This window comes from Pleurodeles waltl, chromosome 7, assembly GCF_031143425.1.
Source record: "Pleurodeles waltl isolate 20211129_DDA chromosome 7, aPleWal1.hap1.20221129, whole genome shotgun sequence".
NCBI lineage: Eukaryota > Metazoa > Chordata > Amphibia > Caudata > Salamandridae > Pleurodeles > Pleurodeles waltl.
This window is the reverse complement of record NC_090446.1, coordinates 1,336,215,806-1,336,235,864: the sequence shown is the minus strand read 5'-3', so window position 1 is coordinate 1,336,235,864 and position 20,059 is coordinate 1,336,215,806. Positions and strand designations below refer to the sequence as shown.

General features: G+C 45.0%; 1 protein-coding gene across 1 annotated transcript in view; it reads right to left on the bottom strand.

Moving 5' to 3' along the window:
• LOC138246263 (toll-like receptor 13) overlaps window positions 1–15,578 on the bottom strand; it is a 103,347-nt gene extending 87,769 nt beyond the window's left edge. Inside the window, exon 1 of the mRNA XM_069200690.1 lies at window positions 15,253–15,578. The gene's annotated coding sequence lies outside the window, so the exon portion shown is untranslated. The remainder of the gene's footprint in view (window positions 1–15,252) is intronic.
• Window positions 15,579–20,059: the final 4,481 nt, after the last annotated feature.

The window sequence follows — 20,059 nt, the reverse complement described above, 5'->3', positions numbered from 1 at the left end:
AAGAACAGGAGCTTAGTCGCATGTTGCACTCTTAGCCTAGCCAGGAAGATCAAGCTATATCAAATATCATTGTCACGTAGCCTACGTTTAACTCCAAGGAAACTGTTATGAAGGTCTTGAACTGTCTTTGTGTAGTCTGGGTAAACATGAATTTCTGTGTCTTCGTATCGGGGGGGGCCATGTCTTCTAATGTGCTGGAGTATCATGTCTCTGTCTCTATGATTGAACATTTGGGCCACAATTGCTCAAGGGGCAGTCCTTGGTTTGGGGCGGGGAGCCAAAGTTCTATACGCTCACTCAATTGAGAAAAAAATGCGATAGTCGAATTGGACTCAATGCTTTCGGTATCCACTCCTCCAGGAAAAGCTCAGCTGAGGGACCCTCTGCCTTCTCCGGCAACCCTAAGAAACGTAGATTGTTCTTCCGCGACTGGCCTTCCATGTCTTCGACCCGAATAGCCATTCAAGTCGCCTCAGACTGAAGCGTTTCCATAGTTGCTTGTAGTGTACGGACTTTCTTTTGAAGATCAGCAACCTCCCTCTCGGTTGACGTAACTCTTTCTGCCACCTTGCGAAGGTCGATCCTCAAATGGTTAATACCCATGGCCATTGGGTCTATTTTTCCCTCAAGAGCTATCCTGGTGCCTCGTATAGCTTCCAGGATGTTCTGCGTGTCTTGCGTTTGTGGTCTGTCTTCCACAATGTGAGGGTTCTCTGTCCTCTGGCCTGCTCCCTGGGCAGGGATGGTGTGCTGCATTATTTTATTGGCTTGTGCCCCCCTCTAAAGCTTGTCCTTGCCCATCTTTCTGTGACCCTTCGGAGTGTGGTGAGGAGAATTGTGTCCCAGGGTGGAACTAATGACGTAGGGGCTGTCTCTCACTGTGCCCCTCTATTTTACAGAGCTTCATTTCGCCAATCCATCATGTCAATCACCTTTTGATGGGTGCCACTTACCAGGCATTTAGTGGTTTAGTGTTATCAATAATGGGTGAAGGTCAGAGGGGGTAGGGGAGGCCCTGAAGTGTCTGCCCACCGCAGGGCAGTGAGGCGGCCTTAATGGTCATTTAGGTAACGCCGGTCCTGTGGGCTTTGAGTCGCAATGCAGGCGGGGGCCCGGATAATCAGCACCCGGTCGTGCAGTATTAGGTTGAGTGTCTCTACGGGACCATCTGTGGTCCGGGAGCCACCCTTCCCCCAGTTCCCGTCCTACCTTTCAGTCCATTGATGGTGCCTTATCTCATTTCTCCGGGCCACGGGTCACTCAGGAGGATGCAGCTGCCAGAAAACAAGGCCGGTCTCTCAGAGGTCGGGCAGCGCTATCCTGGAGCCCCATGGCACCTCCCCCCGATCAGTCACCCCGAGTTTGACACTGGTCTGACCAATCCGGGAACAGTCCACGGCTCCTCCGCAGCCCACTCTCAACTCTCCTCTGATATTCTGGGGCATGCAGGAGCAAAGTCGGGTCTTCAAAGGTACGGCTCTGCCATTTAGAGTCAGGCGGCTCCGTCCCACGCCATGGTTTCCAGGAGGATTCCGTCTACTGCTCTCTAGTGCAGCATTTTTTATTTACGTTCCCTTCACGGCGAGGTGGGATGTCTGAGGACCCACTGAAACAGGCAGGATTACTGTATGTAGGAAGGCTGAATGTAGGTGCGGAGCGTGGCTAGGATGTGACTACCCAGCCATCTTGCAGGCTACGCCCTCCAACTGAGTGCTACTTCATTTATATTCATGAGGTAGGTCGATTTGCTTAGGAATAGTGAATTCTTAACTGCGATTCACAGAAAAAACACAATTTGGAAACTGCTATCCCCAATGTGAGTACATCACACCCTTGGTCTTCCACCTCATGGTTTATGATGTCATCAAAACCACTCAGTGGCAAGATAGTGCCACATTACTTGGTTACCCATTATGTATCCATGAATACTATATGGTAGGAGTTGTTTTGTTTTGCTGTTAAATAAACTAGTGCCCTTTTGTACGGAGGTGTCCTAGTTTTCTTGAAATTCAGAGAGCCTTTTTTATATATATATATATATATATATATATATATATATATATATATATATATATATATATATATATACATACACACACACACACACACACACTTCCCTCCTTGGATATAAGGAAAGCAGGCACTCTGTAAAGGAAGCAAGATGAACTTCAAATCTTTATTCCTCTAAGTGAGGGAGAACAGGAACACGTTTCCACATACAATGCCTTTGTCAACCAGTATATATATATTTTCATTCACTGGAAGAAAAAAAAAGGTAACAAGGTCCTCTAGGCCTTGCTTATTGCTCGTAGATCCACGCCCTTAGATATACATAAATCTTTTTTCTTTAATAACTCCAATAACTCCAAAACTACTGAACAGATTTACACCAAATTACAAAAAACCACTCTCTCTGGAAAAAGAGCTAGCTTTCTGTCAAATCTGGTGATTCCATTCAGCGGTTTGGGCTGTAGATGTATCTAAAATCTCAATGGGAAATTCCATGGGGAAAACACGTTTTGGAACTCCCCCTTTTTGCTTGGTCCCCACTTGACAAATCACCCCAAAATTTTCCAGACAGCAGCTGAAACAAGTGGCAAACTAGTTCTGAAAAATTTGTGAAAAATCGTCAAACGGCACCAAAGTTATAGGTAAACCAAAAAATGCTTTTCCTATAGAAAGTAGGTCGTACTGGCTTTTGAAAAGCTCTGTGCTCAGCACATGGGAAAGATCTACTTTTTGATTTCTGCACATCAATAAATATCCAAGAGACAAATCATGTAGCTACACTGATCCTGAGCTACATTCAAATGCTTGCAGAGAACCAACTAATACAAATGCATCTTCTTCTGCGTGTTGTGAACTTCATGGTGATTCCATAACACTAGGTGGTTCCATCACGCCAGGTGGTTGCTCAGAATCTATAGTAATGGAAGGTATCCCACAATACAAAATGTAGTGTGTGGATTCTCTCCTGACCATCTTTAACCACACACACGGGGGGCAGCACTTTCTCATGCGCTGGATACAGGGTATGTGAGATGGGTAGGTAATTGGAGTTTCTAAGTTCCAAGTGTCAAACACAAAGGGCTCTTTCCTGCTCCATATTAATCTTGTTGATATAAACCTAAACCACTGTGTTGTTTTTCAAGACAATAGGGAGGTGGGCAGAATTTGACTTTGAGTACAGAACATATACTTGGGATGATGAACAACTGCTGTGTATTGGCAATCTATCACCATGGACTATGACCAAAAATTGTACTCCCTCTTAATTTACATATGGCACTAGAGAAAGGAGAATTCCCATGCATGGTGTTTTTGAAACACATGTGTATCCCTGTACTGAGCACCTCACTGTATGTGAGGTACTTGGACCCGTTGGATTCATTTGGAGATGGAGTTTCCCAGACAGAGTAAAAGTTTTGACAGCATTCTTGTGGCTAGGGTGTGGTGATTCAGACACTGAAATGAGAGAGGACAGAGACATTGGCTACCTTTAGAAATCCAATGTGGCCCTAGGCAGCCCACCCTGGAGGGTTGCTGATTAATTCTTCATGAGCATTGCCATTTGGCAGATGTATGGGCGAGGTCTGGGACTGCAGTTTCTATTGTTCAACGTGAGGACATTTCTAGCTACAGGCTGTCCTTTTGTCTGTCCATGATTACTACATCAGGAAGGCTAATAAGAGCCAGGTTCAGATATCTCACTCATCACTGGCTTTGTTTTGGCTAGCCCTACCCAGAGCCAGATTCATTGCTACCCCTTGAGAAAGCCTTATACAAAAGCTGTTTCTGAGGAGCAGACAAACAATAATATTTTAAATGTCACCAACCTAAAACTGGTTTGAAACCTTAGACAATGTATCATCATCTCTGGTCTGGAAAACGTGTATAAAGGTGGGATCCAAACCACCCCAATTTGTTCAGCTCAAACTCTTCATGAACAAGGAAATGAGTGTTCTACAGAACACTCGAAATGCTGATATGTGGCTAAGCTAGTGTCTGCATGATAGCTAATCTCCCAGAGGTGAGGGGACATTACCTGAAGTTTGCACCACTTGCTGGAAAAGCTGAAGGTCAACCTAGCAGCTAGACACCTGCCTGCATATTCAGAGATGAATGAAGAGTGATTGGCCCTGCAGGAGGACAAACTGTCCAATTGGAGAAGTTAGCTGTTTTCATGGAATGCAGAAAACCCAGATGTCACAGACTACATTTGGAAGCACATCTCTAATCCAGACCTCCATAGTGGAACGTGTGAAGAAATTAAGCCTAAGAACTAACCCCTCGGTCTTCCCGCTCCCTGAAACTCTCAAAGGCCTTGTACTGCTACTGCCCGACTCCAAATAAATAAAGTAAAGGAGCTGCAATCTCCACCCAAGTGGAAGCTTGACCCTGGCCTGGAGGCTGCACCTGCCAGTAAAGCACCCTGTGTAATCATGGCCCGAATACTGTATCTGCCAGGACAGAAACCAACTAAGTAGGCCTGCCTTGCTGCTCATTCACTGAGGTCCAAGACCTGAGTGAAGCTTCTGCAACAGATCTGTGTCAGTGGAGCATCCACTCAAGACCAGAAAGTGTAACAACCAAAACAATTGCACAACCTCGTCAATGTGAGGAGGTAGTGGGCCCTCTCACTGAAAAGACTGAGATGGATGGCTGACCGTGTCCTATCAGGTGAATATTGGCTTACTTAAACTATCCAATTTTAGATGTGAACTGTTGAACTGAACTATAGAATACTCCACATTAGTAGAGAGCTAGTGACCTGCAACTGTGCCTAATCCATGTCTATGCCTACACTTGTGTAGAAATCCCATAGACACTGGAGGAGTTCCTATACTGGGAAGAGGGCACCATATAGGGCTACCTGGATTTTGTAGTTGGGATCACAACATTGTAGCTGAGTCCCATTGAATTGTGTAACATTATGTTTTGTTGTGTTATTAAACTGTTGTCTTTTTACCAACAGAATCACTAGCTGGACATTGCATTATTGTGTGTTGTTTTTCTAGCTCATTCCCCTTAGACTACCTCCCTGAGAAGCCTTTAACTACCAACTCTCGCTATCCTGGGAGTCAAGGGCATAAGGGGTTTATTTGGCCCAGTTGGCAGAGCCATAGTAAGACAATGCCCAGGGTCTCAGTGACAAATGACCTCACCATCACAGTTGGGGCCCTATAACCCCTGGCTGTCCGGTCGCCCCCTGAACTGGGGGCGAGCAGAGGTACAGACCTTTATTTTTTTTAATGACGTGAGGTGATTGCAGTTTTCTCACATCAAGGGCCTTACACAATAAAGGTGTGGATTCTTGTCACTCTCAAACGTCCACCACACGTTTGTTTCAGCCTAGTTTTGTTTAGAAGGTCAGGAGAGGCCACATTAGGACTTGTCTCCACCCTTTCTTGAGCAGAGCCTACACATGGCTGGGTAGCATGACTCTTGTAGTAAGAACTTCTCATGAATCTGTTGATAGAAATTTAGAAAAGCAGGAAAATGTATCAGACAATAGGCTAAAATTATAAAATGCAGCTCAGGGCAGAACACGCACTGCAGTGGACTGTTCCTGTCTGATAGCCAGTCTGAATATCGCTGTGCCAACCATGGGTTAGTAGAACAGTCTGTATAATGCATTGCTAAGTGGCACAATCTACACCATGCATGGCTTAGTGAAGCAGTCTGCAAAACGAAGGAAATGCCTCTTTTTGCATGATCACCCCCCAATGTTTTGGGCTGACACAATTAGTTTTTTGAGTCTGAGAGTGCATGGAGTCCTGCCAAGCAGGTCCACGTGCCAGTGTGCCAACCCTTAAAACATATATGGTGAATTGGCTTATACCCAATTGGCACAACTTAAGTTGTTTATAAGTCCTTAGTATGTCGTACCAAGAGTACATAGGGCCTAAACGCTAAGATGTCCCTTGTGGACTGCTGCACTTATTGTGCCAACTTGAGGGTGACAAAGTAAAACCCAGCTCTCAGCCCACCAGTGCAGGCTGGCAGAGCCGTTTACGAATTGCTAACTCAACTTTCCCATTTAAAGCAAAGGCAAAACCCAAACCCCCTTTTTAATGTATACAAATCAAGCCCTGGTCAGTTCTATAAAGTTCTAAGGCAGAATGCAGTATATTAAGAAGCAGAACATGTGTTTTACATGTTCTGACAGTAAAATCCTAAATTGATGTTTTTACTGTGAAGGGTTAGTAGCCCCATTGCTGAGTGCAGGGTTACATAATGACAACTCAGCAGTGCTAACTTCTGAATAGGACTACTAAAAAGGATACTTCAAGGTATCAAAACAATTATGACATTAAATCTGACTTAAAGCTTAAGTCAATTTTTTGTGGCTTTTCAGCAAAAGGCAACTTTAGATCGTTGCTACTCTGTTGCCCATGTTTCAAGTGGCCATTTACAGTTGCAGGCCACATGACAGCTTCCTGCCCCCTGGGAAGGAGTGTGAATGACTCCCAGGAAGGAACAACAAGGGCATTCCACAGGAAGAGGTGTGAATCTCTTCTTGGCAGGAAAGCCAAACAAGGTGTGTGCCCAAAGGTGAAGCTGCTTTTAAAGGGCAGAGAGTGTACACAGATGGGAGGGGCTGACCTTTTGCTCTGGTAGACAAGTTGTCAGTGGGAACAAAGAGGGAAAAACAGTTTCCAAACTGTTTTTTCTGCGGGTGTGTAGCCCCTGGTAACTATACTTCTAGGGTGGGTTACCTAGCGCCACATACCGCGAGAAGGGTTCCACCATCTTGGGAGTGGGCAGAATATTCCATCCTGGTAATGCTAGATGCCACACATTGCTGCAAATTGTCATCAGACGGGAGGGGCCAGAGTATCCCTTTTGCTAGTGAGTGTTGTATCCCTCCAGGGCACTTTCTGAACAAAAATATAACATCCCTGGCACCCATACCTCTGATCACGTCTGGACTGGTGAGAGTATTGAAGGACAGCCCTGCTGTTCTCTGAACCTAGCCAAGGGACTTGACTGCACCTACTGATCCTTGGGCTATTAAATAGAGGACTGTGTCTGTGGTTCCGTGCTTGAGGAAATGTCATCACTGAGTGCCAGACAGAAAAGGTGACTGCAAGGGTCAGTGGCTGAGTTATTGTTCTCATCTACAGGGCCATAAAAGGTGAAGCAGCCCACCATAGCTAGCCAGTAGCCACAATTGATTGATCTCCACTGACCGCCAACCTGCAGCCTGGGAGACTGAGTCCCAATGCTCAAACGTTGCACTCGAGTCTGCTGGACCAGGGAGAGACAGTGGAATGCAGTTTGGTCATCCAAGAAGGAAATTAGCCCCCACCAAAAGGAACCACTGATTTTGTTGTGATCAAAGACCAGTAGTCCAGAGGCAAGTGGACTTTTGCTGGACCCCACCAGGACTTCGAGGGACCTCGACCTCTGTGGCCAAGGGTGCCCACAAGGAGTAGCCCAGGAAGCCCCTGTCAACTGCACAGCATCTTCAACATCCTGTATCCCTTGAATAAGGACCACTCCTTTGATGTCTATGGCGGTTCGCCCATAGAACCTGGAACTGGACTGCAGACTGCTTTGGTGGCAAGTTAACTGTTATCCAACTCCTCACAGGCCCACTTGACTAGCTCCCTAACTGAGCTGTCATCCAAAGTGGGCTGGAGTCCCCAAACACAATTTTCTAAGCTTTTTCCAAGGTTTCAACAGTTTCCGCTAATATGCGTGTTTGCATTTTCACTGAAAAGCTGTGATTTATTATTTGCTTAAATATTTACCTCTTCTGATCCCTTCGGTGGGCTTTGTTCATTTTGGTGTCTAAAAATTCATAACAATAAGAGCTATTTATAAATTGGTGTTAGATTTATTCTGTGTTGTGTGACTTTCTAATTTCATTGCTTTGGTACTTCTAAATGCTTTGCAATTGTTGATTTGTTTAAGCCGGACTGCTTAAAGACATAGCTACCTCAATTTGTGCTAAGGCTTTACAAACGTGCCTGACTGGACTCAAAACGGTATTGTGAATCCATTACACTATGAGGTCGCACAACCACACCAGATAATATGCCACTTTCCCCACGATAATGTATTATTTATTGGAGCAGCCTGCTCTATGCATGGCTTAGTAGACCAATCTGTATTTGTGTTTATTGCTGGCTTAGCCTACACCATGCATGGCTTAGTACAGTGGCCTGTATCACGGATTATACAGACAGTGGAGTAGCCTGCACCAGGCATGGCCTAATGGACCAGTTCTCATCATGTATTATTTAGTGAGGTGGCCTGCACCATGCATGACTTTGTAGACCAGTCTGTATCATGCATTATTTAGTGGGGTAGATAGCTCTAGACATGGTTTCATGGATAATCATATTTTATTTAGTGGAATAGCCTTCATTGGACACGGCTTAGTAGAGTAGTCTGTATCATGTAATATTTAGTGGAATAGCCTGCACCAGGCATGACTTGGTGGATCAGTCTATATTGTATAATAATATTTAGTGGAGTAGACTGCACCAGGCATGGTGGATCAGTCAGTATTCAGTAGCATTTAGTGGAGTAACCTGCACCAGGCACGGATTGGTGGATCACACTGTACCATGTGTTATTTAGTGGGGTAGCCTGCACCAGGCATGGTGGATCCGTCTGTATCAGGTAATATTTAGTGGAGTAGGTGCATCAGGATTGCTTGGTCGACTAGTCTGTATCGTGTAATACTTAGTGTAGTAGCCTGCTCCAGGCATGGCGGATCAGCCTGTAGCTTGCATAATTTAGTGGAGTAGAAGTTGGCACCCTGTGTTGCACCATCATGCACCTGTGGAATTAAAATGTAGAATTCATCATATACTGAAGCAGCTCCTGGTGTGCTTGGTTTACAATATCTTTATCAGCCAAGGGTTTGAGGGTAATTCATTTGTATATGCAGGAGAGGACATTTGTGCAATGAAGGGCTTAGAAGAGCAGTTTGTGTTGCGTGTGGCTTAGTTTAGTGATCTGCGCCAGACATGGCTTCTGTTACATGCATGGCTTAAATGAGGAGTGCTTATTGGAGCACTCCATCCCAAATGAGGGTCACTGCAGCACTATGTACCATTCATCGGTTTGATAACAACCAGTATAAGCGGACGTAGTCGAGGCATACGCAATGCACGTGGATTAATTGAGCAATCTGTTCCATGCGAAGTTTTTAAAAAAAGAGCCTTTAGCATGCATGGCTTAGTGGAGTATAATATTCAGGAGCATGCTGTGTTCATTGGAGAAAGTGCATAGCACAGACAGCAGCAGCCCAAGATTCCCTAGCTCCAGGAGACACACTACCCCATGGCTAGGCTACAAATGCGAACACACAAACACACAAGATATAGATACAGTCAGCAGCATCTCACAGAGAACATCTGTGTTTTTTTTACTTAGATATTTAGTCCGCTCTATGCTGACTTGAGGTGTGTTTGGATGTATGGAATGATATGTGTACAATGCATACCTAGCTGGAAGCAATGCAAAGATGTACAGGGATGCATGCCTGAAGAGTGATAGATCTATATGTTGATGCAGCTGTTGAAGAGTATGCTGGAGTGGAGGGGGAACAAGTGTAGTTCCTTCACTGTTGGTATGATGTGGTCAAATTTCTTCAAACACTTGATGAAATACCCTGCACTGTTTAGGATGTCCCTGAGGTGAGCACATTTGAAGCCTAGAAGTCTGTTGAGTAAAGATTTCTCCATACCGCTTGAGTCAGTGGCTGCTTGGAGGTCTTTGCAAACAAGAGAAATGAGTCTTCATTAGGATGAGCTTCAAGAACCTACCTGGGACCCAATTCCAGAACAGTTTAGAGCATGGGTGCTCACAAACATTTTCCCAGGGGCCAAAATCTTTGGTCTGCAATGTGACCAAGGGCCACATTAACGCCAGCAGTGAGGGGCTTGGGGGGTGGCGTGGGAGGAAGAGGGGGGTTGTCGGTAACGAAGGTGTAGGGGAAGCAAAGCATAAACATTTAGTGACTGAACTGCACAATGTGTTACTAGTAAACATAGGATTAATCCCAGCTTCCCCACTTAACCAAATTGTGTGATTCTAGTCAATTGTTTTATTTCTATAGCCCTCCTTTTTCTTCATTTTCACATATAAGAGGGCCTTAAAATACACGACTTCAGGATATGCACCATACAAAACGTTGTCCTGTGTTTGGTTTAATAAACTATAATGGTGTTCATGTATAATAAGAACCCAGGCCACCCAAAGAGTGCATGTAACAACTGGCTTGCGTCTTAGTTCACTGGTCTCATTGTGTGGGGGGGGGGTGGAAGAGGAGGGATGCTCCTAAATCCATATTTGAAACTATCACTTTAAAAAAGAAATACTTCTGATTGCACATATATCATCCGATGTACTAAGGTGAAACGTTCTGCTTGTAAATAAAAAGGACCCGTTTTGAATTTTTAAGTGATTTTTGCTGCAAGATGTCTTTAAAATGAAGGTGTTCCTTTCTTTTACTTCCTTAACTTTTAAACAAATGATTGCCTGTTTATGTAGCATCTTTGTATGCAAGTGCTGAGTTGGGTAAATAGCAGCCCATTGCTGCCATTGACCAGGGGCCGCATGTAAAGGTCAGGAGGGCCGCATGTAAAGGTCAGGAGGGCCGCACTTTGAGTATCTGTGGTTTAAAGGCAGGATTTGTGTGCCTTTTTCACTGAGGAGACTTGGGTGTCATAGTGGATGTTGATGTTGCGGTGGTGGGTGGGGATCGCAGAGGTTCCATGTACTGGACTGAAGATGACTGGGCAGAATGGAAAACTTTGCTACATCGCAGAAGAGGGAGTGTTTCCGTTCTTGTTTGTATAAATTGGTATTGGTTGGCGAGGAAGGACTGTGTTGTGAAATTCTAGTCATGTTGTCGAGGTGTGTATCGGTGTTTGACGGTCACTTGTGTCTAATGCTGTAGAGAGGTTGAGTAGGAACAGGAGGCAGTGGTCATTTCAGTCTCTGGTGAGGAGAGCATTATCTACAACTTGACCATGTGTGTCCCGCCTGCATTTTTGTTTAAAGCCACATTAGTAGCTTTGTCATCGGTTCTTCTTGCTCAGCAGCTCCTGTACTGGATGGAGACAGCTTTTTAAATGGGTTTTTATACGAATGATAAATTGATTACGGGGAGGTATCTGCTCAGATCATCTGACTCCAGTGTTGAATGTTCAGGCTTGCCCCACAGGTGTAACGAAACCTGAGGGTGCCCACTGAAAAATACATGGAGGGGCCCACTCCGGACTCACTCAGGAGTTCTCATGCCAGATTACTGTGCTGAGGGGGGTCCCCGGGGCCTGTGTTACACCCCTGGCTTGACCAATTATATTATGTCTTTTCCAGCCTCAACACACAAAACGTTATAATTGGAAACCGATCTGGACCTGTTGGCATTGCAAACTTTTGATGAGGCACAATTTACTATTGGTGGTTAGTCCGCTTTATAAAAGAGGGAATTAGAGAGTGCCTGGATGTTGCCGCAGGCTATACTGCTGGATTTCATTTTACAGTTTAAAATTATAGCGATACCCCAATTATAAAACTATGTTCAGTGGTACAGTTTTAAGTGCGAACAGTTCCGGCAAATACGGATGCTGAATGAAGTACGGGGATATTGGCTGATGTGCTCAGGATCACACATTGTGGCCAAAAGGAATAATTGAAGAGTATGACTCGGGGGGTGCCGGTTTTGGATTGGAAAGTGTCTACTGTTTCTACTCAAGTACTAATAGTCTGCTCAGACTGCGTTATTGGGTGGCGCTGAGTGAAACCAAGACAGGGTGGTCTCTGGTCTTAAGCAGTTTCCTTGTGACAAAGCAGGGACAGCAACAGAGACTACGAGATGACATGAATGACATGATCAGTGGAGGGGTAAGGCTCACTTCTCAGTAGCGCCTCCGCCAACGCGTGGTGCAAGGAGCTCTGCTCTACTGCACAGCGGTCGGAGGCAGCGCATAGAGGCTACATTCACTGCTCCATTTACACCAGTGGTCTTCAAACTTTTTAATGCCGCGCCCCCCAAGTTGAAAAATAAAAATCATTGCCCCCCCCCTCAGAATTTTTCACAATTATTTTAGAAAGATGGCAATATTTAAATAGGTCTAAACCTATTTAAATATTGCAGTTAAGTACTGTTACCTTTTTAAAACTGCAATTGCATGCTTCTGCTTAAAACAAAGGCATGTTATTTGTATATTATTTCTTTTGGCCAGAGTTTGGCGCCCCCCTGGGATCACTTGAGGCCCCCCTAGGTTGAAGACCTCTGATTTACACCTTGTGCTAGTCATAGAACGAATGTCACCATCTCTGCAGGGGGCAATGCTCTGGAGAATCTGATGTGTAAGGACAAAAGTGGAGGACAGATGTGATTACCTATTCTATAAATATCTGCTACCTGCAGGAAACCACTGCCACGGATCCATTTGTTGCTATATTATGCAGATTTATAGAGGGCACTATCACCCTGAAGGTTATACAGGCGCAAAGCAGGTGTGAGTCTAGCCAAGCTTAGGGCCTGGTGGGACTACCACAAAAGCCAGGCCTTCAACTTGTTGTGGAGTTCAAGAAGTGAGAAGGAGGCCCTTAGGTGTATCCAGTGTCAGTCGAGCAGAGAAGTGCAGTAAGAGTGCCTTTAGATGTGTGGCTCTCCCACTAACCGTACAAGATCCCTGCGGAGAAGCTCAGGTAGTGTCCTACTACAACCAACATAGTCCTGCGAAGGACTTCTGGGGCTGTTTCACTGAATGTACAGCAGCTCTGATGAGAGGCACTGGCGCTCTCCCTGTATGCATAGCACTCATTCATTCCTTCTTCCTTGCATTTATAGAGTGCATAGCTACCCGTGTACATCCCAGCGCTAAGTATGTCGCTCGATAACCAGACATCACTGGAAGGAGAAGTCAAACTACAAAGTTTACCGAAAAAATTTTCAAATCTGTTGCCCGTAAGTGGGTGGAGGGGGGGGGGGGGAGGAAGGGAATTCATAGCTTGGCAACACTGTATCGAAATAAACAACTTCTAATTATTTTAAAGAGAGGAACCGCTGCACGTCAGGCATTGCTAGACCGCAGATTTCTTGTGGAGGTATAAGAGATGATCAATGATTCTCAGGTCAGAGGGCCGAAGTCAAGAAAAGCCCTACGATCAATACAGAGGGATTTCAATTTGACCCTTTAGGCCACAAGCAGCCAGTGAAGAGATTTAGGACCCTGCTGGGCTGACTCTGCTTGGGGGTATTGTAAAAGCAAGAGTGCCGCAGAGTTCTGCACAACCTGCAATTTCCTCACCGCCGATTTAGGGACACCTAAATACAGTAAGCGCTTGGACTACTATGCTTTTAGAGGGAAAAAGGAGCAGATGGAGAGTTTTTCTAAGAGTTCTAAGGATGCCGCATCATGTTGAGGCTAGTTTTGTGTCCTGGGTGTCCATGGTCAGTGCTTTGTCCAACCAGACACCTAACACTCTATTACAAAGTGCTTCAACTGTCTGTTATGACAATAGCATCCTGGCAAGAAGTACTGGCCCTGGCCACTCCAAGGACAGCAGCCATTTTGGTGAGTGCTGGTACTGTCCATTGGAAGCATATGCGTCTTGATGACAAATATTCTCACTGTTTCCTACCATAACAGTGGTTCTTCTGGGAAGTTCCGGTACAGCGCTGGTAAGAAGAGTTGCTACGACCTACTTAGTACAAGCATAACAGCCGTGCTCAGAAGAGGTGTTAATTAGAAGCATAACAGCCATTCTGGTATTGCTGATACTGTCTAGGGGCCCTGCAGAGAAACGCTGCCCATTGTAATTATAGTGGTGGGAAATTAATAAGTAGCAGGCTCATAAGAGTGACAGGAAACACAACCAATGCTATGGAATGGGCGGGCTCTAAGCCCCTATATGTTCATGGTAAGCCCACATTATCACAGCTGTCTAGTAGGCAAGACCTACAAAATGAGGGTCGGTGAAATAAAATATTTGCCTAGGTTTACACATCATGGTCAAGACAGGAGGCGGGGACTGATCACTTTACTCACATGTGGTTTCACATTGTGCAATTCAAACACTAGCTCAGTTTCTCCTTTTTTGCAACAAAGGACGCTGCTATGTTTGTGCACGAAGTTAGAGCGTGGGAGGCTGGCAGAAGCCATGTGAAAGCTCTGCCTAGTTTGAGTTTAGGCTCGAGGGTCCAAGAGGGGCTCGAGCTGCTTTCTGTTATAATTATATTTTTCTAAAACAATCTGTCCCGTGGTACTCATTCACAGGTGAAAAACTCGTGTGCAACTTACAGGAATCCAAAACCTATTCAGATTTGTCATCCAATATAGAGCAAAATTGATTTGCAAAAAACAGCACAGGACACCTTTTGTTTCCATCTGAAATGCGTTGTTAAGTCACATGCAACAACAGCAAGCAGTGCGTGATAATAGTGCAAGCGACGCAGGGCTCCAATGGTGGTTCTACCCCACAACATACATCAAGCAAGACACTGTACAGTTCCCAATGATTGCCTCCATCGTTTACAACAGTGCATACCAAGGTGCCATGAATTAGTGCACTGCACCTCAGGCTTAACTGCACAAGACAACGAAAAGGAAGGGTTCGTCGACAGTTCGACCCTGTATGATTGCTGGGGTTTCTTCGGGAAGTAGTCATCGGACTACCAAGCCTGAGCAGGAGAAAGACAGAAACAGGAAAATTCCTAAATTCTATGCCCCGTCGTACTAGCTTCCTCGATCATATCGACCTGTGCATTGCTCGCCACCTAAATAGTGAAATCGCTTATGTTGCAGGAATTAATCACTGGACCCCTGAGTCATCTGAGGTAAATTCTAGGTCAGTTACTTGAGTTAGTGCAGCTCAATACCCGACCTCACTAGTGCCACCCAAGAAGAGCGCACAAGAGCGCCGCCAGTGTCCCTGCAGAGCGACGCTGTACTTCACTATTGGCCACTGGGCCGTTGTGTGATTTCACAACCATGCTGGCTCGCCTCACTCGCTCCGTGTGACCTGGACATTTGGTTTACAGGGCTTCTTGCTTATCAACCATTGTACTAAGTCCGGCGCTTGACTCACATGTGGATACACTGAAGTGGAATAAGACTACAGCTCCCAGAATGCATTAAGAGTCCAAAGGACACCTCGGGGGTAGAAAGATGCTACTCCACGAGCTATGGGTCTGTAGCACCTGCATCACGTATCGAATGGATTTTCTAAGTGCACGACTGGCGGCACCATTGACATACGCAGCTTGCGGCTTACCTTAACAGTTTTGTGCCGCAGCAGTCCCGCTGGAAGTTGTGTTCAGGCGCGGTGGCTGTGCGCTGTGGCAAGTCAGCGGCTCAGAAAAACCAGCTCTTCCTCATTGGCACCGAGGTGACGTCAAAGTGAAAGTCTCTCGACTCCTTTATATGTAAACGAAAAACATTTTAACCGCACGAGCACCCTGGCAGGTGAACCATCCCTCTGTTTACCCGGTGTGATATACTTCTGCAGGGGCGGGGGCTTGGGAGAGGCTCTGAATACACGTTGCGCGGGGATCTTGTGTTGTGTGCGCCCAAGATTTTATGTTATGCTTAACATGGCAGCATTCGGGTCCGGAATGGCCAGTTTTTCTATTGAACACTTCCCGGACGGAGGAGGGAGGGAGCGCCGAGGGGGGAGGGAGGGGTGTTATGTGTCAAGCGCCTTCTAGCCTATGGAAAGACGCGGACATATTGGAGGCCAGGACTGAAGTTCAAATGTGGAGCAGCGCAGATTTAGACTCTATCCTTTACAGTCAATCATTGTGCAAATACTTATTTAATTCACATTGAATTAAAGGTGTGTTTTAATATTATTGAAATGTGTGTCTATCTTGATGCATTAATGTAAAGTAATTACTGAAAGGCTGACGTTTTATAAACGTGCTCTTTAATGTTCATTTGAAATGGCTTTCATGTATATATACACTGTTCAGGTTTTACATTTACACTTTAATTTGCATTAGTTGAAGTAACATGTATTTCTTTTCTTCAGGTTCGCATTTGTTATAGGAAGTTGAATGTGCATATGTATAACCTTGTATTTGAAATGCATATTAAATGTTGAGTTAAGGTTAGCATGACTAAAGGCCTTAATTCCGAAATGCATTCTTTGGTTACTGTGTTCTTTCTTTTAAGGTGCCTTCCAAGGATTTAGTAGCTAGAGGGAAGGAGTAAAACGTAATACTTTCAAATCTTGCCATGAAACGTTTAATGAGCAGCTGAAGTCTCCTATTCATCATCTACCAGAGGGATGATACATCTGAAAGGTGCAAAAGTTACAAGACAGACTCCAACATCAGTGGTCCATAGAGGTAAGGGAAAGATAGCATTGATGTAGAGTTTCTGTTTGTTTTAACTAAGAGTAGGTCCAGTAGGGACACGATCCTAGTCAGGGTAAATCACAAGACAACCTGAATTACCTCCTCATTTCCTTCCTCATCCCACTACTTACTCAAAGAGTGAATGGGCCTATTCACCAGCAACATTCCACCATCTTCCAAGCTGTGCCTTCTGTTTCTATTACTGAGGTAGAGAATCTACCCATAAAGCGCCTCTCCCACCTAAGCACGTCCTGTTACCTTTTTGTACCCTGTCGTTTCTCCATGAGTGCTATTGAAAGTTTTTCTGGGGCAACCTTCGTTGTTTCAAAGGTTACTGGGCTCCTTTACCTGTCACTTATTGGACAAGTGTTTTCCTTTTTAGGGTTGAGCCTGCGCTAGCATGCGCTTGTGCATGCGTATCACTTGCGAGACCCTGTAGTAGTTAGTAAAGGGCTCAGAGCCCCGTCCATGTCACGTCAGTGTCTTTCATTGGTTCGTGGGCTTGCCTTTTAAAATCTGCTTGCTTTCATTAGTGGAAGGCATGCATACGTCATGCCTTTTCCGGTGGTTAGCCCCCCTCGAGCGCAGCGACCAAGTACTGAAAACATACGAGGCTCGCTGTTTTCCATCTGGTTTGTGGACTACTTTTTCTCTTTTTTCACATCTCGATCTCGCTGGGCAGAAGTCGAAAGCTTTGCATGACATCGACCCTGTTACATAGTTAATTGCACTTTTGCCGGTTACGTAGATAATTGCACTTTTGCCGATAGGTTTCACTACGAGTGAACTGTAGCAGCACGATCACACTCTTTTTTTCAATTTAATGAGGCAAGAAAAGTCCGGTTGGGAGTTTACAACTGCTAATAGCTCTAACTCGGAGAAATGCGAGACCCGTTGCATTGCAAATGCTTGTTTCATTTTGAGTATGAGGGGCTGCTTGGGGTGCCGCATATTTGATGATTATGTTGCAGTTCCAGTGCACCGCATTCATTTTTGCTAAAGAGCGGGTACTTCGGGCAGCCCATATTTGGTAACTATATTGCAGTTGCAAGGCACCGTGTTAATTTTGGTAATGAGCAGCTGCTTGGGAGAGCCGCAAATTTGGTATCTGTATTGCTGTTGCAGTACACTGCATTTGTTTCTTGAGATCAGCTGCTTGGAGTGCAACATGTTTGATGATTATGTTGCGGTTGCAGTGCACCGCGCTCATTTTTGCTAAGGAGCGGCTGCTTGGGGCGCCCCATATTGGGTAACTATATTGCAGTTGCAGGGCACCGCTTTCATTTTCTTGGAGTGGTTGCTCGGAGAACCGCATATTTGGTAACTATATTGTGGTTGCAGTGCACTGCGTTCATTCTGATTACGAATGGCTGCTCGGGGCGCTGCATCTTTGGTATCACTATTGCAGTTGCAGTGCACCACCTTCATTTTTAAGAGAGGCTGCTTGGGGCGCAGCATATTTGATGATTATGTTGCGGTTGCAGTGCATGTGTTCCGTTTTGCTAATGAGCAGCCGTTTGGGGAAGTACATATAGTGGTATCTATGGTGCAGCTTGCGGTTGCATGACACTGCCTTCGTTATTCAATACTGTATCTGCTGGTGATGCCAAACACACATGAGGTAATTACGCACTGTGCTTGTTGTAGTTATGGATTTATTACGGCTGCATAGCACCGCTTTTGTTTTTACAGGAACCACTGGTGGTGATGTGACTACCGGTGCTGCCACACTCAGCTGGTGTAATCACGGTTACTCTGCTCTGTGGCTTTTGTGGTTACGACGACGGCGGCTGCTCACTTTAGAGATTTCTTGCGACCGCAGGGCTCCGATTTCATTTTAATTTACAGTAACTTCTGATGGTGTCAAACACATTTGGGTAATCAGGGTTACAGATCTGTTTAGAGTGAATTTCACCTTTTCGGCTCCTTATGCTGCAGGACTCCGTTTTCTGTTTTGAATTTACAGTAGCAGCGAGTACTGCGGTATAGAGTTGAGTAATCACGGTTTCTGTGCACTGTGTTATTTGTGGCTGTGGCGGCTGCTTTGGGCGTCGCTCACATTAGTGATTCATTGAGGTTGCAGAACTCCACTTCCAGAGGAAAGGGCTTGTGCATTTGGTGTCACAGGCTCATTTAGTGCAAGGGTTGAAGACCCCCTACAAAAGACATATTGTCGTAGGTTCATCTTAAAAAGCCGATTTCTTCATGGTTGCAGTGCGTGGTGCTCTTTTCAGTTCATAGCGCTTGCTTAGCTGTGTTTATGATACTCATTGGGCGACACCTGTGGCATAGTGGTTAACCCCTTAGCTGCTGGGCCTGTTACCCCCGCCCCAGTGCTGAGCCCTTTCTTTGCTATTTGGGGTAGTTCACGCTTAGGCCTTCATAACGTTTTGTCCACATAAGGTATCCACAGCAAATTTGCGTCCTTTTTTTCCAACATCCTAGAGATTTTTAAGTATCCAGAGTTTGTGGGCTCCCCTGGAGGAGGCCAAGAAATTAGCCAAAATACAGCTAAAATTTATTTTTTTCCAGAAAAACAGGAAAAAAGGGCCACTGAAGAAAGCATGTGCTTTTTGTCCCTGAAAATGGCATCCTCAAAGGGTTTGCAGTGCTAAAATCACCATCTTCCCAACTTTCAGGAACAGGCAGACTTGAATCAGAAAAACACATTTTCAACACAGTTTTGGCATTTTACTGGGACATACCCCATTTTTACTATTTTTTGTGCTTTCAGCCTCCTTCCAATTAGTGACAGAAATGGGTGTGAAACCAATGCTGGATCCCGGACAGCTAAACATTTCTGAAAAGTAGATAAAATTCTGAATTCAGCAAGGGGTCATTTGGGTAGATCCTTCAAGGTTCAGCTAAAATAAAAATATATTCAAATTGAGGTAAAAAAAGAGACATTTCCGGCCATGTTTTATTCTATAACTTTTTCCATCAGTGTCAGATTTTTAAAAGCAATAAACCGTTACGTCTGCTGGAATCTTCTGGTTGTGGGGATACATAGGGCTTGTATGTTTATAAAGAACCCTAGGTATCCATAGCCAATAAATGAGCTGGGTTTTCATTGTATACCTGGTATACAGCAATTCATTTGGTGAAATATAAAGACTGAAAAATAGGTATCTAGGAAAACTTTGCATTTCCAAAATGGGCATAAGATAAGGTGTTGAGAAGCAGTAGTTATTTGCACATCTCTGAATTCCGGGATACCCATACTAGCATGTGAATTACAGGGGATTTCTCAAATAGACGTCTTTTTTACACACTGTCTTACATTTTGGAAGGAAAAAATGTAGAGAAAGACAAGGGGCAATAACATTTGTTCTGCCATTCTGTGTTCCCTCAAGTCTCCCTATAAAAATGGTAGCTCACATGTGTGGGTAGGCTTAACGCATGCGACAGGAAACGCAACATGGACACATCCCATTTTTACATTGAAATCTGAAGTGTTTTTTGGAAAGTGCCTTGCTGTGGTCTTTGGCCTCTAGCTCAACCGGCACCTAGGGAAACCCATCAAACCTGTGCATTTTTGAAAACTAGACACCTAGGGGAATCCAGGATGGGGTAACGTGTGGGGCTCTCAGCAGGTTCTGTTACCCAGAATCCTTTGCAAACCTCAAAATATGGCAAATAAAACACTTTTCCCTCACATTTCGGTGCTGCAAAGTTCTGGAATCTGAGAGGAGCCACAAACTTCCTTCCACCCAGCATTCCCCC